This window comes from Podarcis vaucheri (genome assembly GCF_965113315.1).
Source record: "Podarcis vaucheri genome assembly, chromosome: 6".
Classification (NCBI taxonomy): Eukaryota; Metazoa; Chordata; class Lepidosauria; order Squamata; family Lacertidae; genus Podarcis; species Podarcis vaucheri.
The window spans coordinates 107,376,389-107,402,734 of record NC_138764.1 but is presented as its reverse complement, the minus strand read 5'-3'; the positions used below and the strand labels follow the sequence as shown (position 1 = coordinate 107,402,734).

Sequence of the window (26,346 nt, the reverse complement as noted above, 5' to 3'; positions counted from 1 at the left end):
AGGTAAAGGGACCCCTGACCATTAGGTCCAGTCGTGACTGACTCTGGGGTTGTGGCGCTCATCTCGCTTTATTGGCCGAGAGAGCCGGCGTACAGCTTCCAGGTCATGTGGCCAGCATGACTAAGCCGCTTCTGCCGAACCAGAGCAGCACACAGAACCAACATTTACCTTCCCGGTGGAGTGGTACCTATTGATCTACTCACACTGGCATGCTTTCGAACTGCTAGGTTGGCAGGAGCAGGGACTGAGCAATGGGAGCTCACTCTGTCGCGTGGATTCGAACCGCCGACCTTCTGATCAGCAAGTTCTAGGCTCTGTGGTTTAGCCCACAGCACCATCCGTGTCCCCATGGTGCGGGTGGCGAGCACCCATGGGTGCGGGTAATTAAGTAGCATAGATAAATGGCTTGGATCACTGATAAAGTTCCTGGCTACATGTTAATCCTGCCTTTCACCAGAAGACTTCCAGGTGACTGGTGACAGTCAATTAAAACAATGCAGCCGCATTAAAACGACACAAACTTGAAAACGGCAGAGATTAAAACAATAATTAAAAACACCCAGTTGGACACTTAGAGCAGCTTCCAACACATTCAACACACTCCACCAAACGGCTTTCCCCAGAAGGGAGGTTTTGCCAGTGCAGTGTTTGGAGCGATGGAAGCACTGGGCTGCCTCCCTTGGGAGGGAGGGGCAGAGCCTCTTGCGGTCAAGGAAAAGCCCCCCCCCCAAAAAACAGGGTTGCTCATGGGGGGCATGGGGTCCCTTTAGCTCAGGTAGGAGATCAGGGGAGGGTTCACTCTGATATCCTGGTCCCCAACTGAACGGACCTTTGAAGGTCTCTTTCGCCAGTGCTTTGAAGTGGGAGAGGGCAAGCTGGGAACTGGGGCAAGAGCATCTTCTGGAGAGGCAGGTCCAGCTGAGCAATATGGCAGCTGCGGAAGTTTCTGGGCATTTTCCAAAGGCGGGAGCCCACATGCGATGCATCCGAGGCCTCTGTCACGATGGGCAGATCTGCCTTCTCCGGGAACAGAGAGAGCTGGCGCACCAGCCTGGGCTGAGCAAAAGCACATCTGACTGTAGCCGTCAGGGCGCCAAGGACAAGCCAGACTCCAAGTGACAAGCCTGCTTTTCAAATGGGGGTGCTGCTCCCTCCCTCCCCCTCAACCCTCGCCTGGTGGGGATTGAGCTTCATTGTGTTTGGCCACATTCAGCCTGTTTCCACCTCAAGGCATCGGTCTAGCCGCCGCCCTGACTGTGATGGAAGAGAGAGGCTCTCCCGCTTGTCATCTCCATATTGATGGCTCCAGATCTCCATACAACCTTTTCCCAGCGGCTTCCTGCAGATACTAAACAGCCTGAGAGACAGAGCAAAGCTCCTGGGGCCACCGTGAGCTTAGGAGCCAAGGCACTGGTCGGGAGGTCCTCAGCACCAGCTTCTGAAAGATAAGAGGAGCCTGATGGATCAAGCCAGCGGCCCGTCTAGTCCAGAATCCTGTTCTCCCAGTGGCCAACCGGGTGCCTGTAGGGAACTTGCAAGCAGGATCCGAGCCCAAGAGTTCTCTCCCCTCCTGTGGTTGCCAGCAATCAGTGTCCAGAAGCCCTGGTGCCTCTGGCTGTGGTAGCCGCTGGTAGCCCTCTCCAGGAAAGTGTCCCTGCAGGAAGAACAGGAGCCGCAGGCCCCAGATTCCACTCCCTCCATGCTCAGTTGGTGGAACTGAAGGCCACTGAGAAGTACCAGAGGATTTTCCCAGCAGGGCAAGCAAGGCTGTTTCTGTGTCGACTGTAAGCTGGACTGGAATCTGCTCTAGATAACCTGAGGGGTCGTCCCACACTTGCACACCTGGGCCAAAAATGGAGCCAGGGACCAAACTGGTCCCACATTCAACCCCTGGGATTTCCAGGGCTGTTTTGGTTTGCCAGATGAAGTCCAGGCAAGTGATGGGGAAGTCCCTTTTGAACCCGAGACCCTGGAGAGCTGCAGGTGCCAGTCAGAGTGGAGAAGACTGGGCCAGCCTGACCTGGGAGAAGGCAGCCTCTGATGCTGCTCACTGGAGTCCTACCTGGTCTAGCCAGGGACGCTGGTGGCTCCCCCTTGAAGCCAGCCCTCTGGGGTGCCTGGTGGGGGGGAGGGCCTGAGGGCTGGAGCCTGTCCTCCTGGGCGCAGAGCGGGGTCCCGGAAGGAGACTTCTACCTTTCGCAGGGATTTCAAGGGGCCAGAGGAGAACCAGAGGGAGGCAGTTGCTGGCCCACAAAAGGGTGCTGTAGCCAACAACTCAGAAGGCTGTGGAGCCTCCTTCGTGGCCGGTTGGATGGCCAGCTGCCAGGGCTTCCTTAGCTGTGACTTCTGCCTTGCAAGGGGTCAGACTAGATGAGCCTCGTGGCCCCTTCCAGCTCCACCCTTCTAGGATTCCAGGTGGGCTGCTGTCTCAGGGAAGGATTCTGTCGCCAACCACAGGGCCAGCTGGGCCCCCCCTTGCAGTCCGTCTTGGGGCCACTCCTGGGGGTTCCCTGTTGTGCATTGGAGGAGGAGAGGTCTGGCTCAGTCCCAGTATTGTCCTCCACTAAGAGGTCAATCCCTGAGGGCCGTTCCACTTCATACCCGCGGTCCAGATCCTTTAGGTCAGTTTGGATCTGGTCAGTGTAAGCCTCTTCCTGGTTTTGGTGTCCCTGGTGATCTGTAGGACCAGGAGAGTCCGATGTTGCCTGTCCTCCTCTCCGCCACGTGTCTGAATTGGGCTCAGCAGCTGCCTGCCTCTGTCTGGAAATCCTGTTTGGAAAGTGAAGGCAGCAAAGCCCCTGCAGCCCCCCCCAATGCTGTGCCTTGAATGGGGAGGGGTCTCTTGCTCCCCCTCCTGCAGACAGACTCCACGGAGATTGTGTGCTTTCTTGAACTGCCAGACATAAACTGGGGAGTTACGGCAGACCCTGCAGGTGATAAGCTGGGAGTTCAAATGGCCTTGATAAATTAGGAGGCTGTACCGAAAGCAGTATATTGAAATTCAATAGAGACAAATCTTCTGGCACCACCGAAAATCAAAACAAACGCTCAGGATTCCAGGAGAGGAATCGATAGCCAGGCCAAAGGAAGGCTAAGCTCGGCCTCGGGTCTTCCTGGGCGACAGGAGGCCAGCAGGGGTCCGAGGGGAGAGGCGTCGCTTCCTGGCAAGCGTCTGCCTGCAGCTGACCTGGGGGGGGTCACCCTGACAGAGGGTGGGACAGGCACCTGTCCATCTCCTGGTGTCCTGTGGCCTCTGGTGAGTCAGAGAGACTGGCAGGGGCTGCCAAGGCAGAGGCAGGGGCTCGCATGCCAAGGGCACTCCTGAGGGGCACCCGGTCTCCTTGAATCCGCTGCTTTTAGGATTTGGCACGTTTTCTAGTTACTGTGTGAGACGGGGAGAGGCGCCCGATTGAGGCAGGGGCTGGAGAGGGAGAGGCAGGAGTGCAGCTGAGCATCCTAGAATGGCAGAGTTGGAAGGGACCCTGGGGGTCATCCAGACCAGCCCCCTGTGATACAGGAATCTCAGCTCAGGCATCCCTGACGGGTGGCCATTCAACCTCTGCTGAAAAACCCCCAAGGAAGGAGAGGCCCCCACCTCCCCCCAAGGGAGTCCGTTCCACTGCCAGCTCTCCTCGTCAAAAAGCTCTTCCGGATGTTGAGTTCGACAATCGCCCTTTAGTGCCAAATTTGCTATCTGATGTAATTTAACCCTAAAGAGAGTTTTCCCTGGGGAAGGAGTGGGGCAGGGGCTTGCACCCGTGTTTTCTGGGCACATGGAAGTGAGGGGGAACCCTCAATATCCCCTGTGTGTGTGCTTGTGGAAATGGACTGCGGGAGCTGAAGAGGGGCAGCTGCCATGCTCCCCCCTCCCCAAACTCACAGTCCTTGCCTTTTGACAGAGCAAGTGGTGTCAGGGGCCGCATCCTGACTAAGCCAGGCAGCTTTGCAGCTGGCAGCAGCAGAGGCTGCCTTGCTGTGTGCCTCAACGGGCTCCAGCAGCAGCAGATGCTCAAAGCAGCTTAAAGGTAACAAGGCCTTTATCTCTCCTCTTCCTAGAAAACAAAATTGAGGAATTAGTGTGGGCCACAGCCTGATAAGGCAGCAGGCAGGAAGATTTACTCTGTGTGTGTGTGTGTAGGAGGGGTGTCTGTCCTGCAGCGGCTTCTCACTGGACAGGAAGCAGGAGGGGCTGGGTCAGGACCAGAGTGGATAATGGGGGCTGGTGGAGGGGGCAGCAGGAGAGGAAGTCCTGCCATCCGGTCCAGATTAGGCCAGGGGGTGGGAGGCGAAGCTTCCCTGTTTGCTTTCTCAAGGCCAAGGGCACTGGGACCTCTTCCTGCCCCCGTCTGAGTCCTGCAAGAAGCGCCTCTTCCCGGGAGTCTCCTCTTGTGGGGCCCATCAAGCCCCCTCTGCAAGCTGCTCCAGATGCGCCAGGCAGAGCCCGGAGGAGTCTCCCGAGAGAGCTTTGGCAGAGACAGATGTGCTCAGCAAGCAAGATCTCTGTGCTCCCGCCCCAGGAGGGAGATCCGTCTTCTGAGCCTTTGCCACAGGGAAGGGCCTCCCCCTCCGGGCAGTGCCAAGGCTGCGGGTGCTTCTGAGCTCCTGCCTGGTACAGATGCCCTGGCCCCCTGCATCACAAGGAGCAGCAGGATAATGAGGGCACAGGACACCTTCCACATCCGGTGCTCATGCCAGAGAGCCGCACACAAAAAAGGACATTCTGGGATCGAAACAGAAGCCAGGATTTGCTGCTTTGATCTGGGATGTGCCGCTTAAAAGGGACAGCTGGCGGGTCTGCGCTTGACCTGGCCCTCGCCTGCCCCAGGGACAAGCACGGAGGTGCCCAGAACTTTGCAGCTGGAGACCCCTGCCATCGCTGCCCCCCTGCTGGCACCAGGTGCCCGTTCTGGGAGCCTCTTGCAGGGCTTGTGTGCGCAAACACACCCAACCCCTTTTGCGCAAGGGGTGCCTGAGGAAGTCATCTGCAGGCGGGCGGAGCAGCGAAGGCGGGCTGGGCTGGTGGAAGGAGCTGCTGCCTTGGTGAGCTGAGCTGAAAAGCAAACAGCTTCTCCCTGCCTTGAAAGGCAAACAGACCAGGAGACGGAGGGATGGTTCAGGTGGGCAGGGGGGCACAAAGAGGCAGGCGGATCTGCCATGAAATAAGGAAGCTTCTGCTTCAAGGCCCCAAATCCCAGAGGAGCCCCAGAAACGACTTTGGTCCACACTGCTTTTAAAAAATGGGTCTAGTAGACACAATTTGAGTCTCACAACTCATTGATTTATTTTTTGTGGTACATATTTCAACGGTCTCAGAGTTTGAGAGTGAGTAACACAGATGTTGCAATGGTCGTTGAAGGAGTTAGCAGTGGTTGCCCAGACCTCGTTGCTGGTTGCAAAGGGGCCCCCATAACAGTTCAAGACCCCCCAAATGTAGGTCTGCCACTGCAAAAAAGGTCGAGAGTAGGAACTCTGCAGTGCTCCCACTCCAGGAACCGGAGCCAACGGAAGCCAAGCAAAACTCTTGACCAGGAAGTGGGGGCCTTGCTCAGGATACAGCCAGGCAGGCAGAAGGGGGAACCCCAGGAGCAAATTCTCCCCATCCTGCCAGCCCCTGCCCCTGCCAACCCATTCGGAGCAGAATCCTCGAGGCCCAGAGGCCATTCACCTCTCCCAGGAAGTAAGGACATAAGCAGAGCCTCTGGATCAGGCCCAAAGGGGCCCATCTCGTCCAGCACCCTGTTCTCACTGTGGCACAGGATTTGAGCATGGCCAAGTCCCCCGATGCTCCTGCGCATTGGAGAGGCTGGTTGGCCGCGATGCGCTTCCTGAAGCATCGCCATCCATCCTCCATCCGAAGGTCCCAGGACACATTGTGCGCACTTCGCCATAACAAGAGGGAGAAAGAGGGATGGCTCTGCCTCTTGGGCTCTGCCCTGCCTTGCTCTACATGAGAAGAGTCTGTGCTGGATCAGGCCAGTCAGCCTCCTGCTCCTCCAGGGGCCAGACAAGCCCCAGAGCAGGACTCAAGAGCAACCGGGATTGAGAAGCATCACTGCCTCCAGCCGGGGATCCCCCCCCCGCCCTCTCCTCCAGGCATTGGTCTCATCCTCTCTTAAAGTCAAGAGGGAGGGAGTTCCACAGTTTAACTCTGCGCTGTGTGAAGGAGGACTGTCTTTTATCTGTCCTGAATTGTCTTCTGCCATATCCTCTGCTGAGATGAGAAGGGAGGGTGTGTGTGTGTGTTGGGGGTGGGGCTCCTGCAGCCCCAAGAGCCCCATTTTGCAAGTTAGAGGCTGCTGTTTGGGTCACTGAGCTGTCACCCCCCCCCCAGCAGCTGCCCTGAGGATGTCTCCCAATGCCATTGCAGGGAGTTTCTCAGCACATGCCCCCCCTTCTCTGCCTGGTCAGACTGGCCCGGGGCAGAAGTCTGTCCATCTGCCCACCACCTCCAACAGGGATGTGAGCTGCTGCTAAACACCCCCCCAACACGCAAGCAGCCCATTAGAAATGCTCTCCTTCCCAGCCTCTCCGACATGCCTCCGTCATTCCAGCCAAACTGCCTGACGAGCTCAGCCTGTAGCTCTTCTGAGGAAGGAAGCACCCAGGGAAGGGCAGCCGCGGGGGGGGGGGGTGCACAGGCTGGAGAAAACATAGGGGGGCTCTGCCCTCCATAACCCCCTCCCCATGGCCCTCCCTTCCCCTGTGCTGCTGGGGGCTGTCAATCCATCGACTGGGGTACCTCTGACATTAAGAAGCCAGCCGTTAAGATGATCACATTTAGCCGTAATGGAGCACAGATTGTGTTGACATTTGGAAAGTCACCCAGCGCAGAAGCCGCCTGCCTCCTCTTTCTCTCACGGCAGCAGGAACAAAGTGGAGATTGGGAAGGCTGGGCCCAAGATGGCCACGTTTTCTCCTGAAAAGTGGGGATGGTCAGCGCAGTTAGGCAGCGCAGACAGGACTGAGCTATAGGTGGTTCCCTGCTTTGTCTTGGGACAAGGCAACGTCCCATGGTCCTTTCCAAAGTCTTGCAAAGGAGGCCAATACGGCTGTTCCCCTGCGGCAGGGATGGCTGTGCGGGAAGTAGTGAGTTTGTGGTCAAGGCAAGAGCCCAATGGTGGGAGGGAGGCCCCAGGCAGCACCTGAGGCCGGCAGAGGCAGAAATGGCCAAGACCCGCTTCCTGGAAGCCAAGAGGCCTCTCGGGACCCCTGCCTGCCTCTTTGGCTACTGGAGTTTTTACGCTCCTTGAGGTCCAGCTCTGCCCCCAGGACTGATCTTGCCACAAAGCCAAGGGCAGCTGCCTGGACCTCTTCTCCTGCCTCCAAACTCCATCTCTCTTGGCATTATTGAAATGTCAGGTGTAAAAAAGGCTTCCAGAGCAAGATGAGTGTTTTTGTGTTTGTGGTTTTTTTGGTCTTGTGCTGGAGATGCATTTCAGGGTGTCAAACTAAGTGACTCTTGGGGTCCCTTCCTACTCTGAAATTCCACGTGGCGATTGCCCTGCTATTGCAAAGAGCCAGGATGGCTGGCTGTGAACAGGCGTGTTTTGCTTATATGCAGACTCACCCTCCAAACACGGCTGCTGTGAACCTCCTTCTCTCACCCCCACTTCCCTCCCTCTATGGTTTGTCTCATGTATGGAAGTGAGAGCTGGACCATCAAGAAGGCTGATCGCCGAAGAATGGATGCTTTTGAATTCTAGTGCTGGAGGAGACTCTTGAGAGTCCCATGGACTGCAAGAAGATCCAACCTCTCCATTCTGAAGGAAATCAGCCCTGAGTGCTCACTGGAAGGACAGATCCTGAAGCTGAGGCTCCAATACTTTGGCCACCTCCGGAGAAGAGAAGACTCCCTGGAAAAGACCCTGATGCTGGGAAAGATGGAGGGCACAAGGAGAAGGGGACGACAGAGGACGAGATGGTGGGACAGTGTTCTCGAAGCTACTAGCATGAGTTTGACCAAACTGCGGGAGGCAGTGGAAGACAGGAGGGCCTGGCGTGCTCTGGTCCAGGGGGTCACGAAGAGTCGGACACCACTAAACGACTAAACAACAATGGTCTGTTTCACAGCGGAAGATCCTGCAGGCAGGGACCTTTTTCCGCCTGTGTAAAAAGAAGCCGGGTGCCCTGTCTGCTGACTTTGCCGCAAGCCTTCAAGACCGGGGTGGGTGGGGCCCTTTAACCAAGCCCATCAGTGCCCCCGCTTCATCAGGGAGGGAGATGGGAATGGTGGGGCAAGGGAGGGGTGAGCCAGTCTCCCCAGGGTCCCTCTGCCCAGCACCCAGTCCCTGTCCTTAGCACCCAGCACGCCCTGGGCTCTCTTCCTGAGACTTCTCGCAGGAAGGAGGGTGTGGAGTTGGCAGTGGCACAGCTGGCTTGGTGGGCTCTCCTCCAGCCCTGGCATTGCCCCAATGCAGCCAGTCTCTGGCACCGGCTGTCCTTCGGTGTTCCCACACCCGGCAGGGCAGGAGGAGCCTGTGGACAGCGGAGGAATTACCTGAAATGAACTGATTAATCTCTTTAAATAACTGTGAACCCCCCACTCCCACCCCACCCCCAAGTTAATCTACTCTAAATGGTTGGAGAGCTATTCTTGGGCTCCAATCAATATGGGGCCGCCTGCTTTTCATATGTAATTCTCAGTAATTGCAGGAGCCTTTCTGGAGAAAATGACATTGTAGAAGCAGCCGGGAGGCCGGCAGGAGGAAGACCGGGATCAATTAGCTCTCTGCTCCCTGTGCCTGTCAGGTGCACAGAGGAATTGGGGAGGGGGAGAGGAACATGGAGGCCCCTTGAGGCTGTGGCGGTCGGAGCACCCGGAATGGGCATCAGGTGCTGGGGGTGAGGGGGAGATGCAGCCGGAGGGCAGCGGGGGAGGGGAGGCCGACGGGTCACTCTGCCCCCCAACTCCAGTTCCCGCAGACCCTCCTCTGCTGCAGCGCTCCCAAGCAAACACCTTGAGCAACAGACCTGCCCTCCTTCTGCCACCACCAGGGCTGCCCAGTCACAAATTCCATGCCCAGAGCTCACGCACGCAGGTGCCCAGTGCCGAGTCTGGCAGCTGCAGAAGCTGAGCGTCCTTCTGACAAATGTGTTGATTCCTGAAGTCCAGAGTAGAGGCTGGCCAGAAACAAAGGCAGGAGGGAGAGTGGCTGAGTTGAAAACCAAGCGGGGCTGGAGGATGCAGTCTGCCCTCATGCCAAGCTCCAGGTGGGAAGGGGAGCTGGACTTATTTACAACGCGGAACAGAGAACAAACGGCAGCAGGTGGATAAAACGGTCTGCCGGGTTTTAAAGGAGCAAACTGTCGCCATCAGCTCAGGCCAGCAACCTGCGTCCTCCACACAAGGGCACCGGAGACCCAGAAGGGAGCGCTGGTCGCGGCATCCCGCACCCTGAAATATCCCACCAAGCAGCTAGTCCTTAGGGTGCTTGGGCAGAGAGCACTTGGGGAACTCGCTGAAGCCAGGGGAAGGTTTGGGGATGGCACAGCTGGTTTCCCCTCACCCCCGATGGAGAATAAAGGGTGCCTGCTAAGGACCCATGGGAGGAGCTGAGTGGGGCCCAGAGAATCCTCCTTCCCAGAATCCCCCAGGGCCTCTGGTCCTGGTTGGAGAACATGAGACACCTCCAGTGAAGGAGTCTGCCACCTTCTGGGCAGGCTGCCTTGGGAACTGGCTGTTTTCCTGTGCCACGGCTTCAGGTGCCCACTCACCATCCACACAGCAGTTCCTGCCATCGCAGGAGGAGTCGTGGCTTAGCCATGTGGCAGCCTGATGAAACTTCTGCCTGGTGAGCTCCAGCTATCGCCCTAGTCGTGCCCCCTCCCTTGAAGCAGCTGTGCCCCCCCTCCACCATCCTGCCGGAGCTCAGGGGGGTCAAGTGGCCCCCGAGTCGTGAGCCGAGGGCACGGAGGGCGCTGGGCCAAGGCAAAGCTGCTGGCTGCCTGGCTCTGAGCGGAGAGCCATTTCTCTCTCTCTCCCCCCCCCACTGCCGGGGAGGGGGGGGGCCTGCCTGCGGAGAGGGAATCCTTTGCGCCTCCATCAGCCATTGTTCAGCCAGACTGTAATTTTCCAGGATGTCATTCTAATTCCGGAGGGGAAGCTTATTACTTGTGATCTCCCCATAAAGGAACTCGATGACTTACGAGGGGATGTCACTGCCTTGCCTCTCAATCCATCACACGGGGGCCGCAGGCCTGCTCTCCAGAGGGTCTGCAGGGGGGAGAGTGACACGGGGCGGGGGGGGGGTTGCCATCTGCAGAGCTTCTGCCACGCTCCTCGTGCCTCAACGCAACATCATCGTGCTGCCGGGCTCGGCACAGATCCTGGCGCTTCTACAGCGGCCAGACGGGGCTCTGCCACAGAACAGCACCGCTGCTGGGGGAGATGGAGGCTCAGGCTTGGCTTGGAAGCAGAAGGTGGCCCTGGAGCCGGGCAGGATGAGTCACAGGTCCTGGATCCTCAAACACACCTCGCTGGCTCCTAAGAACATGAGGAGAGCCTGGTGGACGGGCAGAGTCCTGTCCTATAGTGGCCAGATACGCCTAAGAACCTAGGAATCCAGATTGACTGCCTCTGGACCCGGAGGTTCCACGTGAACATGCCAATGGCCCACCCAGTCCAGCGTCCTGTTCTCACCCACAGCAAACCACCAAGCAGGATCCGTGCAAAAGAGTTCCAGCAATTAGCAACCTCCTGCAGGAGCAGGGGGCACACTGAGCCCCGCAACTCTGAGCCACCCAGCTGGGCGGCAGTTTGGGCTGCCCCCCCACTTGCTGCCCACCTGCAGGAGCCACAGGGTGACCTCAGGAGTCCTCTGGCTTGTGGCCTGGCCTCTTGGGCACACCTGTTGGCACACAGCTGCAGCGAATCTGAGCGGGGCACTGGCACAGCTGCGGCCAAACTCCTGCACCGGCACCAGGCATCATGCAGCTGGGACTGTGGCGACATGGTCGTTCTCAAAGCTCCTCTTGTCTCTGCAGCTGTTTGCTAATTGGTGCTAATGCGGGGAGCTCTGCTGGGGCTGCTCCAGGGACCCCATTAGGGGCTCCCACCCTCCCAGCCACCAATTACAGCTCTGCTTCCTCTGGTCCTGATTTCCGGGAGAAGAGAAGCAGGCAGTCTTCTTTGCCCTTGCCTAGAAGGATGCCCTCACCTTCATAGGGTCATAGTTGGAAGAGGTCCAGGGGCATCCAGTCCAGCCCCCTGCGTCCCTGACAGAGGACCATCCAGCCTCTGCTTCACAACCTCCAAGGAAGGAGAGTCCACCACCTTCCACTGTCCAACAGCTCTTGCCATCAGAAAGTTCTTCTTGCTGTTTCGTCGGAATCTCCTTTCTGTTGTTTTGGGTCTTCCCCCTGGAACAGCGGAAGAAAAGCCTGCTCCATCTTCCCTTTGACAGCCCTTCAGACACTTGAAGATGTCTTTTGTGTTGCCTCTCAAGTCTCCTCTTCTCCAGGCTAGGCCTCCCCAGCTCCCTCGGCCGTTCCTCATAAATAAGGTTTGGCTTCCAGACCCTCCATCATCCTGGCCGCCCTCCTCTGCGCACCTTCCAGTGTGTCAGTTTGCTGGAGGGGAACGCCGTCTCATCAGTGACAAATGGGGGTCCATCTCTGGCGATGAAGCTGCTCTTTCCGGAGGAGCAGGACTTCAGGGCAGGCGATGGACCAGTTGTCTGGACAGAGGCGCCTCTCACTCTCAGAACCACCATCTTGCCAGGAGTGGAGGGAGCTTGGAGCACTGATGCTCAAATCAGCTCTTGAGCCTTGCGGTGACCCTCCGAGATACTGGAGACGTGGGGGACATGGAAGGGGGGAACTGAGCAGGGATTGGGACGTGGACTTCTCACAGCCAAGACAATGGGGCCCACAGCAGCCAGCTTGCTCTTATGCTCCTCTATGCAGGGGGGCAGGATGGGGGGCCTTGGAAGAGCCCTTACCTGGGAGGAGGGAGAAAAGAAAGGACGTGGTTCCACCGCGTGTAGTTTAGCCTGGAACTCCTATAGGAGGAAGAGATGGCTTTCCAAGGGGATCAGCTTGGCCATCTTGGCTTAGCTCTGCCTCCACAGTCAGGGACAGCCATGCTTCTCAAATCAGCTTCGGAAATCAGCTGCTGGAAATCCCAGGAAGGGAGAGTTGGTGTTGTGCTTCCACTCTGTTTGTGGGTTTCGCTTGGTGAGAACGGGAGGCTGGGCTGGATGATAGACCATTGGCCTCACCCAGCAGGACCTTCTTAGGGTCTTAGAGTCACAGAATCACAGAATTGTAGGGCTGGGCGTGTTAAGGAAAAAATCCTGGGGTATGGTACCCCTGGGGGTCATCTGGTCCAACCCCTGCAACACAGGAATCCCATTGGACAGATGGCTGAGTCTCTGCTTAAAATCCTTCAGTGACTATGCCAAATTGGGAAAAACTGACGGGGGAAATCCAGAACCATCAGGACCTAACTTTTCTGAAAGACTGGAACAAATTTTTGTTATACTTGAAAGACAATTGTAAACAATTAACATCGCTAGTAGGGTTACAAGAAGTTTTGTAAGGTTAAAACTATCGCTTATTACATTATAGTTAATTTAGTAGTTACCCGAGATTGTGATTTAATAGTAATAAGGAATACAGGGAAATGCAGTCTCCAGAGAATCTCTGCTGGGGGGGGCCTTGCTCACCTGCCCAGGCTGCTGCCTCTCCTGCTTCCCATGCATTATCCTCCTGGCGGGCTGGGGGGGGATGCACTTCCATTAAATAAAAGGCAGGAAGACCCCCCCCCAAAAGAACCAAGCTTTTTGTGATGAGTGATGACCAGCCATCCACCTGAATCACCCAAACAGAAACGGCAGCCACTTACACCACATTTGCATATTTGTTTAATATAAAATTATGGCTGTTCAAAGGCCGATAATTAATTGCCCGCCACATCTCTCCCCCCTCCCCTCCCCTCCCCAGCTCTTTTCATGCTTACTCAGCACAACCCCCCCCCCACTGCCAGGTCCCTTTTCCGTGGGGCTGCGCAGAGCGATAAATATGCGCTTATTGTGTGTGTGTTGCGTCGGCTGCTGGTGTCAGGAGGAATAATCATGGCCAGCCCCGCAGAAAGCAGACATATTTATGCCTGGACCGGGGGCCATGGCCACGATTTATGGCCACCGAGGCGTCCCAAGAGAGGGCTGCGTGGCTTTTGCAGTCATGAGGGAGCTGGCCTTGGGGGGACGTGAGCTTGGTGGGAAGTCGCCAAGCCAAGAGCATGCCAGCGGGGGGAACAGGGCAACCCAAAATACTATAGAACCACAGAATTGTAGAGTTGCACCCATCTCTTCCAAGCGCCTGCAGTCTTAATGTAGGTGGTCAGTTGCTGGAGGGGCAGAAAGGGCGGGGGGGGAGCCAGGGCCCAGGGAGCATTAGGCAGGCAGGTGGGGTTGTTACCAGAATTTATGCAAAGGTTGGGGGGGGAATCAACACAATCACTCCTGCATCTGTCCCCACAATATCTGCCCTCCCTTCGCCACAGGTGGGCAGGGTGAGTGGCACCGAGCAGGGCTCACCTGGGTGGATGCCACCTACCTGCTTAAGCCGGCCTTTGACCCACCCTCGGCCAGGGAGGACAATGGAGGGCCGGCTGTGGGTGGGCCTAAGGCCAAAAGAAAAGAGGATGACTCCGGTGCTCAAGCCTCTTTTACTGTTCTTCCTTTATCACAAAGAAGAAGAAGAAGAAGAAGAAGAAGAAGAAGAAGAAGAAGAAGAAGAAGAAGAAGAAGAAGAAGAAGCAGCAGCAGCAGCAGCGGCGGAGGAGGAGGAGGAGGAGGAGGAGGAGGAGTTTGGATTTGATATCCCGCTTTATCACTACTCGAAGGAGTCTCAAAGGGGCTCACAACCTCCTTTCCCTTCCTCCCCCACAACAAACACTCTGTGAGGTGAGTGGGGCTGAGAGACTTCAGAGAAGTGTGACTGGCCCAAGGTCACCCAGCAGCTGCATGTGGAGGAGCGGAGACGCGAACCCGGTTCCCCAGATTACGAGTCCACTGCTCTTAACCACTACACCATTCAAAGGGTCTCCACTACACATTACCAGTTGTGACAATTCACTGATAGATGTACTGGCTCAATGGGAAAACCTTCAGATTTCTGCCATTCCAACTTTGTTCTGCTCAGGGGAAAGATGGCTACCGAAGGGGGAACTTGGGACACGAGGAAAGGCAGCCATAATCCCCCAAACCTGAGAACACACACTCAGCAGCCTCTTGCACAGGAGATAATCACTGGCATCCTGGCAGATGGGTACCAGACAGGTAGCCATCCCACAGACAATGGCAAACCGTCCAGAAATGGTCAGGACAAAGGAGGGTGATTACCTTGACCAGGAAGACAGGAACTTGTAAATGTTTTCCTTTGTATCACTTGATAGATTCAGGGAGGTGGCCATGTTGGTCTGATGCAGTCGAAATATATATATATATTTTAAATGTCCAGTAGTTGGTCTCTAAGGTGCTACTGGACAATTTTTTAATTTATTTAGATCACTTGATAGGTGTGAGGTGGAGGTCAAGAGAGGGATGGGGACAAACATGACACTCAGGTTTCTGTCACCAGACCCTCCCAGTTTGTGATGTATGGATGATGTATGTGTGATGCTACACTGGGGTGCTGTGGGTAAAAAAGGGAAAACTTATAAAAAAAGGGGAGCCATCCTTTGTTCTGGGCTTCTTCCTGCTTCTTCCATGGGGTGGGTGGAAGTCCTGTTGCAACAGTCTTTGAATAAAGACCAGGGCCACAGTCTGCTGTTTTGCTCCTATTTCTTGGCTGGTGTTTTCGTTTGGCAATCCAAGTGAGCCCAGGAAATTCCCTTTAACAGGGTGCAGCCCTGCAAGATCTGCCACACACGATTCTGCTGATCATGTGAAGAACCTGCTGGATGAGGCCAAGGACCCTCCTGGGTCAGCATCCTGTTCTCACAGGAGCCAACCAGATGCCAAATGGCAACCACAGGTGGCTCAAATCAGAATTCGAGCCCAGGAGCCCCTCTCCTCCTGCGGTTTCCAGAAAGCAGAATTCAGGAGCAGTGCTGCCACCAATGCGCTTCTCTTGTCAGGTGTCTGAGAACCTCTGGCCTCCTTGAGGCTGCCCTGCGCACCTGGGCAGAGCAACGGCTCCAGGTGTGTGAGAGCCTACCTGTGTCTCTGGAGGCTGCAGGCTGGTGATCTCTCGGCAGAAGGGGCAGATCTTGGGGCCTGATCCTGACATGGACTCAAGATGCCCAGTGCAAGGGGTGAGGCTGGTCCTGCCACCACTGTCTGTGTGCCGGTCAGGCTTTCAGCTGATGAGGTCATTTATTTGGGGAAAAGAGGACCAGGACCGCTGAGTCCCATCTCTGCCTGCCTTGCAGCTGCAAGTGCAACTCTAGATGATGCTTTCAGGTATATATTGCCTTAATCTGAAAGCATTTAGCACTTCAAGCAAACCAAACTGTATTATTCTTCAGGGGGCTGCAGAGCAGAGTAATGGTCTGTGAAGCCGCCATTCAGATTGCTGCTCTTTGCATTGAGCCAGAGGAGCCATTTCCCAGGGATGGGGGGAGAGATGCCCCCCCCCCACAGGCAACAAGCTGCCCTTGTCCCGCCTCATTCTCCTCCCTGAGTTCCTTCAAGTTTGCCCCCCCCCCCAGTGTAGTCAGGCAGTTGTGTTAGGACCCTGCAAGTGAAGCGGGGGGGGGGGTGGCTGAGTGCTCCCCACCTTGGCTCTTGCTGGCCCCCCTCTGTGGCAGGGGCCTCTCAGGATGGGCAGGGGCAGAAAGGACACGCCAGTTGCAGAAGGGGGGGGGAGGCAGGGAAAGAGGAGAGGATACCTACCCTGGAGAAAGTGAGCAGAGAAATAATTTCCTCCCTCCCTCGTAACACTGGAACTCACGAAGCTGGATGTTGAAAGATTCGGGACAGATAAAATTCAAGCAGCGCAGACTTCAACTGTGGAACTCCCTCCCACAGGAGGAAATGATGGCCATGAACTTGGATGGTTTTAAAAGAGGATTCAGCAAATTCATGGAGAAGGAGAGGGCTCTCGATGGTGACCAGGCAGGCAGGCAGGCACTGCCCTGCCAGTCAGAGGCCGCAAATGCTGCTGAATCCCAGTGGCTGGAAACCCCAGGAGGGGAGACTGCTCTTGCACTCGGATCCTGCTCACAGGCTTCCCTTGGGGGCACCTGGTTGGCCACTGCGGGAACAGGATGCTGGAGGGACGGGGTGGGTCTTTTGACTTGACCCAGCTGCAGCCAGCTGCCCATCTGATGTCCTCCCGGGGGGGGGGTCCTCTGCCCTCTCTCCTGTTGCTGCTCTGGACTGGCAACCCAGGGCGTCCTCCTTCGCTGCTGCATAAGGCCCAGGGCAACCCTCTGAGATGCCCCCCCCCCGTGTTGGGCAACCCGGCTGTGGCTCCCTGGGTCCTGCATCTAAACTCTCCACTCTTTCAGAACTTGCATGCCTGGACCCCTTTCCTCACAAGGCAGGGAACTTCTGGATTTAGTTTATTAAATTTATATTTCACCCCCTTCTTCCCAAGGGAGCCCAGGGCAGAAAGCAGCAAGCCTCTTAAAAACCAGTTCCAGGGAAGATGCAGGTGGGAAAGATCTCCACCTGAAAGGCTGTTTGGAAGAGGAAGGTCTTCCATCTGATAAGAGAGGAGACAAGCTGCCTGCTGTAAACCGTCTCCGCTTGCTCTTTGGCTAAGGGGTCAGGCAGCTTCTGGTCTTTAGAAGTTGTGACACATCTTTGTTCTGGGTCCCCACTTCCTTGCAACAGAAAATAAAGATCTTTTTGGTGTTAAAAAGGCAGGAGAGGTGGCTCCAGGGGCAGCCATTGTGTAGGAAGAAGCTCCTGATAAGATGGTATCTCTCCTTAAAAGGGTTGTTGGAAGAGGAAAGCACAACAGAGATGGAGCCGGCCTGATATTCAAGGAGAGGGGACTCCAAAGGGTTGAGGTCACCACCCCTATTGTGTAAAATTGGCCTCCTGAGAAGATAGCACAAGCTGCGATCACTTCTGTAGGTGAGGGAGGGGGGAGACAACCTTTCAGGTCTCCTGGCCCCCAGGTCTGTAGGGCTTTAATGTGTGTTTCTGTGTACAATAGAAAGGGGGGAGGCTGCACACAGAGAGAGGGACATTCACACCTGCAATCCATGAAGGGCCAGAGCTCAGTGATGGAGCATCTGCCTTCAAAGAATCACAGAATTGCAGGGTTGGAAGGAAGATTTTGCCCAATGTGGGGCTCAAACCCACAACCCTGAGATTATGAGTCTCATGCTCTACTGACAGGTCCCACATTCAGTCCCTGCTGGAAGAGATTCCTGCCAATCTGTTGTGTGTGTGTGTGTGTGTGTGTGTGTGTGTGTGTGTGTCCCCAGTTTGCAATGGCCACGGGCAAGGAGAGCTTGTTGTGCCCCTTGTGTCGCTCAGCTGTGAGGGATCCTTTGTGGCTTCCCTGGTGGCAGAAGGCAACAGCCTAGGCATGAGATGCTCAAAGGCTCAGAAATTGCTCCCTCTCTTGCTCTCTCTGGAAGAAGGAGGCAAGACATGGTGGAGGCGAGAGGAGGATTGGGAAGCGGAGAGAGGGAGGCTCTTTCCCTCCGCCAAAAAGGGACCTGGGCCTGAGGGGATGTTGGCAGTTTCCGAATGCCAGAGACCTGGAGCCTGCTTTGCACAGAGGCCGGCTGGCTGCTCCCCCCCCCCTCTCTCTCTGGGCTCCTTTTCCCAAGAGCATGAGAGAAGAGCCTCTTGGATCAGCCCAGTGGCCCCGCTGGTCCAGCCTCCTCCTCCTCCTCTCCCAGTGGCCAGCCAGGTGCCCCAAGCAGAACACCCTGCACAGGGCCCTCTCCCCTCCTGGGGTTTCCTGCCAGAGGTGCAGTAGTGGGAGCAGGGAGGCCATGGTTCCAGGTTGCGCCCCCATAGCAGGCGCAGAGCCCTGGCAGCTGAGGAGCAGCAGCGGTGGGTTGGTCTAGTGGTCAGGTGGATGGAGGCAGCAGGCGAGGAGCTTGTTGAAGGCGGGCCCCTTCACCTCCACATGGGCTCCACACATCCCCCCCCCCCCCGGTCACACATCCCCAGTTCAGCTGCTCAGTTCACCAGGGAGGCACAAGACTTGCCCCGTCCCGGGTGCCAGCAACCCACACTATGCCACTGTTACCAGCAACTGCAAGCCTTGCCACCTCTGAATGTGGAGGCAGAGCAGAGAATCCTGGCTAAGAGCCAGTCTTGCCTCCTCCTCCTCGAATTTGCCTAATCCTCTTTTAAAGCCATCTAAGTCAGTGGCCATCACGGTCTCCTGTGGGAGGGAGTTCCATAGTTTAACTCTGTGCTTTGTGAAGAAGGCCTTCCTTTAATCTGTCCTGAATCTTCCAATATTCTGCTTCCTTGGGTGTCCACAACTCATAGCATTATGAGAGAGGGAGAAAACCTTTCCACTTTCTCCATTCCCTACATCATTTTATAAATTTCCACCAGACTCTCCATTCCCTTTTCTCTGAAGTGAAAAGTCCCAAACGCTCTAACCCTTTTTCATATGGGGGTCGCTCCCCCCTGCCCCATGATCATTTTAGTGGTCCTTTTCTGACCCTTTCCCACAAGATCCTTTTTGAGGCAAAGGGACCAGAACTGTCCACAGCCGCCATAGATTCGTAGAATGGCATTCTGACACGGAATGAGTCGAGAGCAATCCTTCCTTCCTCTCTTCTGAGGAGATGGAGAGAGCCATGAGGAAGCAGAGTGTGTTTGTTGCTGCTGTGCCAGGAACCCTGCAGTCCTTTCCTGGGGCTCCTCCTGCCCAGCTGCTCCTGGGATCCAAATTCTGCACCTCCACCCTGACCTCAGAGCCGTCCTTCCTTCTGCCCTGGGAGCAGGAGCTAAGCCCCCTCTGTCCTTGGAGTCAGATGCCCCAGAGGTTTGCAGCTGACCCTCTTCTGGGGCCTCTGGGAAGGTCTCTTGCTCCGGCATCTGCCTGGCAGTCACTTGAGCGAGGCTGGGGGGCTCTTCAGCCATCATTTCGCGGCGGGAGGCTTGGCAATTATTTCTTGAGCTGATTAGGGCTGATTACCACCCTACCACCCACCAGCCACACAAGTGGGGTGAGGCGGAGGGTAGAGGAAGGGAAGGCAAGGGCCCCGGGGAGCTCTCCTACAGCTGCCGGCAGGGCCTCCCCCCCCCCGGAGACTGGGCCCTTTGGGGTGAGGACGGCTTCATAGCTTCTCCTTTCTGGCCGCCACACTTTCATAGAATCATAGAATCATAGAATCCCAGGTCTTTGTTGCAAAAATACTTCCACAATTGACCTATGGCACCCAGATATTTAATTGTCAAAAACTCAAGTCCCTGGAATCTGTACAAACTAAATTTTATCGTTCCCTACTAGGGTTACCTACCTGTGTCTCTAACACTGCCGTTAGGCTGGAGGTTGGCCAACTCCCTATTAATGCCAGGATATGGATCCTGAAGATTCATTTCTGGCTAAAACTCATATTTTTCCCAGTGGGAGTGGCTCCATTGACTCTACTAGACCCGTTCCAGTCTAAATGGAGATTGTCGCTCTATGAAAAACTGAGGGGCCTGGGGCTTTCCTCACAAGAACTTATAGCCTCAGGCTTTGAAAAGGCTAAAATGATGGTGAGCCAGCGAATAGGAGATGTAGAGCTTCAGGACCATATGAGCAAGATAGATAAATATCCAGCTATCCAAGATTATGGAAAAGGGTTTAACCTAACCCCATATTTGATGGACCTACAAATCGCAAAATATAGGCGGGCGTTTACCCTTACTAGATTTGATGTATTGCCATCTGCCTTACTAAAGGGCAGATACGAGGGCACACCCTATGCTGAACGAGTTTGCCCATGTGGTCTGAAGGAGGTGGAAACGGCTTCACATGTGTTGTTACACTGCGACCTTTACGGGGATATCAGGTTACTGTTTATCTCCCCTATCGTTCAGAAATTTCCAGGTCGATCTGAATCTCAGCGGCTGAAAATCCTACTAGGAGACAAAAACCCAGAAGTAACATTGAAAGTGGCCAAGTTTTCTGCGGCCGCGATCAAGCGGAGGGCATTAGCTGTAAAAAAGTAAAAGATCTGACCCCTGGATAAGCCCCCCCTTTTTTTAAGCCCATACATATACTGTAGTGCATACATGAGTATGTATATGTGTGTGTGTGTATATGTGCATTGTTTTTATGTATAATTTTACAACTTTTAACTGACACCACCATTCCCTTGTAAATTATTGCTGCCTTTTATGTTTTTTTTTTTTGTTTTTTTCCCCTTTCTTCTGGTCTATGACCGTAATAAATTTATTCGTTCGTTCATTCGTAGAGTTGGAAGAGACCACAAGGGCCATCGAGTCCAACCCCCTGCCAAGCAGGAAACACCATCAGAGCACTCCTGACATATGGTTGTCAAGCCTCTGCTTAAAGACCTCCAAAGTAGGAGACTCCACCACACGCCTTGGCAGCAAATTCCACTGTCGAACAGCTCTTACTGTCAGGAAGTTCTTCCTAATGTTTAGGTGGAATCTTCTTTCTTGTAGTTTGGATCCATTGCTCCGTGTCCGCTTCTCTGGAGCAGCAGAAAACAACCTTTCTCCCTCCTCTATGTGACATCCTTTTATATATTTGAACATGGCTATCATATCACCCCTTAACCTCCTCTTCTGCAGGCTAAACATGCCCAGCTCCCTTAGCCGTTCCTCATAAGGCATCGTTTCCAGGCCTTTGACCATTTTGGTTGCCCTCCTCTGGACACGTTCCAGTTTGTCAGTGTCCCTCTTGAATTGTGGTGCCCAGAACTGGACACAGTACTCCAGGTGTGGTCTGACCAGAGCAGAATACAGTGGCACTATTACTTCCCTTGATCTAGATGCTATACTCCTATTGATGCAGCCCAGAATTGCATTGGCTTTTTTAGCTGCCGCGTCACACTGTTGGCTCATGTCAAGTTTGTGGTCAACCAAGACTCCTAGATCCTTTTCACATGTACTGCTCTCAAGCCAGGTGTCACCCATCTTGTATTTGTGCCTCTCATTTTTTTTGCCCAAGTGCAATACTTTACATTTCTCCCTGTTAAAATTCATCTTGTTTGTTTTGGCCCAGTTCTCTAATCTGTCAAGGTCGTTTTGAAGTGTGATCCTGTCCTCTGGGGTGTTAGCCACCCCTCCCAGTTTGGTGTCATCTGCAAATTTGATCAGGATGCCCTTGAGTCCATCATCCAAGTCGTTGATAAAGATGTTGAATAAGACCGGGCCCAAGACAGAACCCTGTGGCACCCCACTAGTCACTCTTCTCCAGGATGAAGAGGAACCATTGATGAGCACCCTTTGGGTTCGGTCAGTCAGCCAGTTACAAATCCACTGAGTGGTAGCATAGTCAAGACCGCATTTTACCAGCTTCTTTCCTCCTCCTCCTGGACCACCACCTGGAACCCAAGAACTGGGCTCTGACCCCTTCAGGAACACACGCTTAGCATCACTTTCAAAGAATCACAGAACTGTAGAGTTGGAGGGGACCCCAAGGATCATCTAGTCCAGGGGCGGCCAACTTTCAAGGGACTGTGATCTACTCACACAATTAAAAACTGGCAGTGATCTACCCCTTTTGAGGGGGGTTCAGGTCAAAGTTACTGAGTTTTTTTAGGAAGGAAAATCCCGTTTTTTTGTGGGTGGGATCAAGGCGAATGAATAAATAAAAAAAAAGGCACTCACCAAGAGATCACTAAGGAAACAGTCAGCCTTGCAAAGAGAGCTCCATCTTCTGGTATAACAATCTAGAGGGTGGGGCGGGGGGGGGGCAGATGGAAGAGCCAGCGATTGACTGCAATCTACCAAAACCTCCCAGTAGATCGCAATTGACCTGTTGGACATCCCTGATATGCAGTTGTCCCATATGGGGATCAAACCAGATCAGTTCTATGTGATCTGGCTCTCCGCAGTCTTTGATACAAGAGGCTGGGATGGGCATCCTCCTTTGTTTCCCCTTGGTGCAGCCGATGGAGCTTCCTGCCGAAATCCAAACTGCATACCTGCTCCTTCAGATAAAGTGCAGCGCTGTCATGAGCATAGAAGCTGCTGGGCCCAAGAACCGCTCAGCCACAGTTGTGTCTCCCCGGATTCAGCTTCCTGGCCCTCATCCAGCACACCAGGCAGTGGTCCAGGGTCTGCACAGCCACGCTTAATTCAGATGTAAAAGAGAAATAGAGTTGTGGCTCATCAGCGTGCTGGTGACACCCAGCCACAAAGCCCCTAAAAGGACAGCTCCCAGTAGCTTCCTAGAGATGTTAAGGAGTGCAGGCGGTCCTCTGTGCCCTCTCCCATGGCACAGTTGCCAGGGGGCTGAGAGGCAGCAACTCCATGCTGCTCTCTGAAATCGGAACCACTGCAGCCCCCAGTCCCCAATTCATGGAGCTGCTCCAGGCAGATTCAGCAACTGATGGTGTCCAAAGCTGCTGAGAAAGTGAGAAAGAGCAACAGGGAGGCCCTGCCTGCACTCCTCTCCTGGTCAAGGCCATCCATGAAAGCAGCCAAGGCTGACCCAGTTCCCAAATAGGGCCTGAACCAAGGTTGGAGCATCAGCTCCCCCAGAAGTGCCTGCGATTGCGCCACCATCGTCCTCTCAAGTATCCTGCTGCGCTGCCAAATACAGCAGTTCTTTCCAAGGATATCAGGACAAAAGGAATGAGGAGGTGGAAGGGGAACCAAAACAGTTTTATTAACAGATAAACAGCAGGCATGCAAAGCATAACATAAAACATACCCGACAGGGGCTACCCAATCTCCCCTTCAGCTGCCTGGAGCCCCAGCTAGAGCAGCAGGAGAAAGACCCAGCGTCAGGTCCTTTGATCTGGGTCCCTTCCACCTATGGCTTTTATAGCCTGCCTTGATGGAATCCAGTGCACCTGGCATTACTCAGGATGAGCCCAGGACCCTGAGATGGAACTAATACAGAGCGGCTGAGAGTCTCCCACTCCCTGCAGCCGGGCATCCAGCCAGCACCTGCAAGAACCCAGAAGAACCCAGGAAACTCCCGACAGGTGTGTGAAACACCAGACTCAAACTGGGGGTGTTAAAGGGAAAGGGAGATGCCACCTAACTCCTCAAAATACAATTGTCTCCTGCATTTCCACTACACCTGCCCAAGGAGAGGGGGGTTAATGATGCGGGGGGGGGGAGTTGAGAAAAGTCTCTGGGTTCAGAGTGGACTTATTCAGGAGCAGACCCCCTGGTAGGCACTGCTCTGCTGGAGAGCCATAAGAACACCAGGAGAGCCTCTGCTGGATCAGGGCCAATGGCCCGTCTAGCAGAGCATCCTCTTCTCACAATGGGAAATTTGCACAGGGGAGCAACTCTCCCCTCCTGAGGTTTCCAGCAACTAGTAAGAAAGTTCGCAAGCTCTTTTAGCCATGCACTTTTTATTAATACCCCGCAGGCCTCCCTCAGGGCCTTGACAGGAAAAGTGGGGCAGCAATTACTAGAGGTATGGAGGAGCCAGAGGAGGCCGGCCGGTGGGGAGGGCGAGAGCAGAGCCTCCCTCCCTTCCTGGCAGGTGGGGGGCTCTTGGGGACCAGCGGGGGGGGGGGCTGGCTCCACGGCTGATGCTTTTATGCTTCGCCAATCTCCCTGCCGCCCCCTCCCTCCTGGGAAGCAGCAGCAGCAACCCCCACCTGCCAGGAAGCAGGTAACATCTCAGATCCACCCTGCGCGGCAAACGGCTTCTGGAGAAAAAACACACACACATAAAACAGTGTCTCAAAAGCCACATGCTTGTAAAGCCCTCGTTCCCATGGAAACCTATTGTCAATAAGGCTAAACAATTTTTCTTTTTCCATACAAAAATACCGCAACGTACATATTGCCTGGAAGCAGCTCAAAAAACCTTCAAGGTAAGAATCCCGAGGAACTTGTGGAAAAATACTCTGATTCTGGGGTGAGACTACTCAAGAGCCCTGCTTGCGGGTCTATGCAGTCAGTAAAAGAAGGAAGTTCCAGCCAAGTAATTTGGAGCAAAACAGCAGTCAGGAGACCATGATCTTTATTGCTGCGCAACAGGTCCCCACGGGAGTAAGAACCCCAGCGTGGGGTGACCTCCTCTGTTAAAACTTCCCCAAATCACCCAGAATACAGTTTGTACAGCATCACTGATACATCCTCCTTACATCACTGACTTGTCACAAAAGGGGAGGGGTAGCCAGGGGTTACACGAGTTCAACCTTGGCAAACATGTCCAGACACTTCTCTCAACACCTCTCAAGTACCCATCACCAAAGAAAAATAGAACTCTTTTTTACGTATCCTTGTCCTGGGGCAAGTCTGGGGATGAGCTCTTGGGATTTTATGGTCAGCTATCAGCTCAGCGATTGCCACCCTTGGGCACTCCCTGGGTGGGGTGTTGTGTATGTGACCTCACGCTTGAGGGATTATGGCAGGAGAGATAGGTAAAGGAGTCCTCTCCTCTAAGGCCAAAAGGGCATTGGAATGAAGAGAATTGGCCAAACTACTGATTTTATATGAATTTATAAAGCTAGGTATCTTTCCTGAGCTGTCAAGTCGAAAGGATACATTCAAGCATAATATTGTAACATTGTAACAACTTTAAAGATGCCCCCCCCCCCCGTCATTTCCATAACAAAGCCAAGGTGTGTCTCAGGCAGCTGCAAGTCTGGGTTGGACCTCTGGCCAGCCAGGCTGGGCCAAGAGAGGCTTCTGAAGTGCCTTCTATCAAACAATCATTGCAACCAAAATACTCACCCCTTTTGTTGTTGTTGAGTCGTTTAGTCGTGTCCGCCTCTTCGTGACCCCCTGGACCAGAGCATGCCAGGCACTTCTGTCTGCCACCGCCTCCCTCATGCTGGTAGCTTGGAGAACACTGTCCCACCATCTCGTCCTCTGTCGTCCCCTTCTCCTTTTGCCCTCCATCTTTCCCAACATCAGGGTCTTTCCCAGGGAGTCTTCTCTTCTCATGAGGTGGCCAAAGTACTAGAGTCTCAGCTTCAGGATCTGTCCTTCCAGTGAGCACTCAGGGCTGATTTCCTTCAGAATGGAGAGGTGTGATCTTCTCGCAGTCCATGGGACTCTCAAGAGTCTCCTCCAGCGCAATAATTCACCCCTTTTAGGGATTTCATTAAGAACCTCAGAAGAGCCTTTTGGATCAGGCCCGTGGCGCCTGCACCTCCTCTTCTCACAGGGGCCAACCAGATGCTCCCAATGAGAAGCCTGCAAGCAGGATCCAAGCATGAGACCAACAGGCATTTGGACTATGGAGACAGAGTGTGACCACTGTGACTCCTGACCACCCATCGCCCTTCTCCTCCTCCTCCTCTGGGAATTTGTCTAATCATCTTTTAAAGGCATCTAACTAGAGGGGCCTCACTGCCTCCCGCGGGAGCAAGTGCCATAGTTTGTGCTGTGTGGAAAAAGTAATAATAATAATAATAATAATAATAATAATAATAATAATAATGTTTATTTATATCCCGCCCTCCCCAGCCAAAGCTCGGCTCAGAGTGGCTAACAACAATAAAAGTAACACAGCATTCTAAAATCAATTCATTCTAAAATCCATTCAGAGTCAAATTAATGGCAACCATTGGGCTAGAGTTCTATGAGGATTATCGAAGGAGAGAGGGGGTCAGGCTGTGCCCTGGCCAAAGGCCTGGTGGAACAGCTCCGTCTTGCAGGCCCTGCGGAAAGATGTCAAGTCCCGCAGGGCCCTGGTCTCTTGTGACAGAGCGTTCCACCAGATCGGAGACACAGCCGAAAAAGCCTTGGCTCTGGTTGAGGCCAGCCTAACCTCTCTGTGGCCTGGGACCTCCAAGATGTTTTTGTTTGAAGATCGTAAGGTCCTCCGTGGGGCATACCAGGAGAGGCGGTCCCGTAGGTACGAGGGTCCTAGGCCGTATAGGGCTTTAAAGGTTAAAACCAGCACCTTAAACCTGATCCTGTACTCCACCGGGAGCCTGTGCAGCTGGTATAGCACTGGGTGAATGTGATTTATTTGTTTATTGTTAAACTGATATTCCACCCTTCATCCAAAGTCTTCCTTTTACCTGTCCTGATTCTCCCAACTTTCAGATTCCTTGGATGCTCACAATTTCCAGGGAGGAAAACCTTTCTCTAGGCCTGGCAGAGTTCTATAAACCCCTGTTACCTCTCACTCACTTTTCTCTAAACCAAATAGCCCCAAACGCAGCAGTCGTTCCTCACAGGGGAGTCAGTCCCACAACAAGCCCTAAAATTCTAGCTTGGTTCAGGGTAGATCTCAAAAGACCAAGAATATTTACAAGGAGGATCAAAGTATCTCAGTTTCTTATGAAATCTAAATTCATTTTCTTCC

General features: G+C 54.3%; 1 protein-coding gene across 1 annotated transcript in view; it reads right to left on the bottom strand.

Moving 5' to 3' along the window:
* SNRPB (small nuclear ribonucleoprotein polypeptides B and B1) overlaps positions 1-26,346 on the bottom strand; it is a 260,152-nt gene that overhangs the window by 160,722 nt on the left and 73,084 nt on the right. The window lies entirely within an intron of this gene.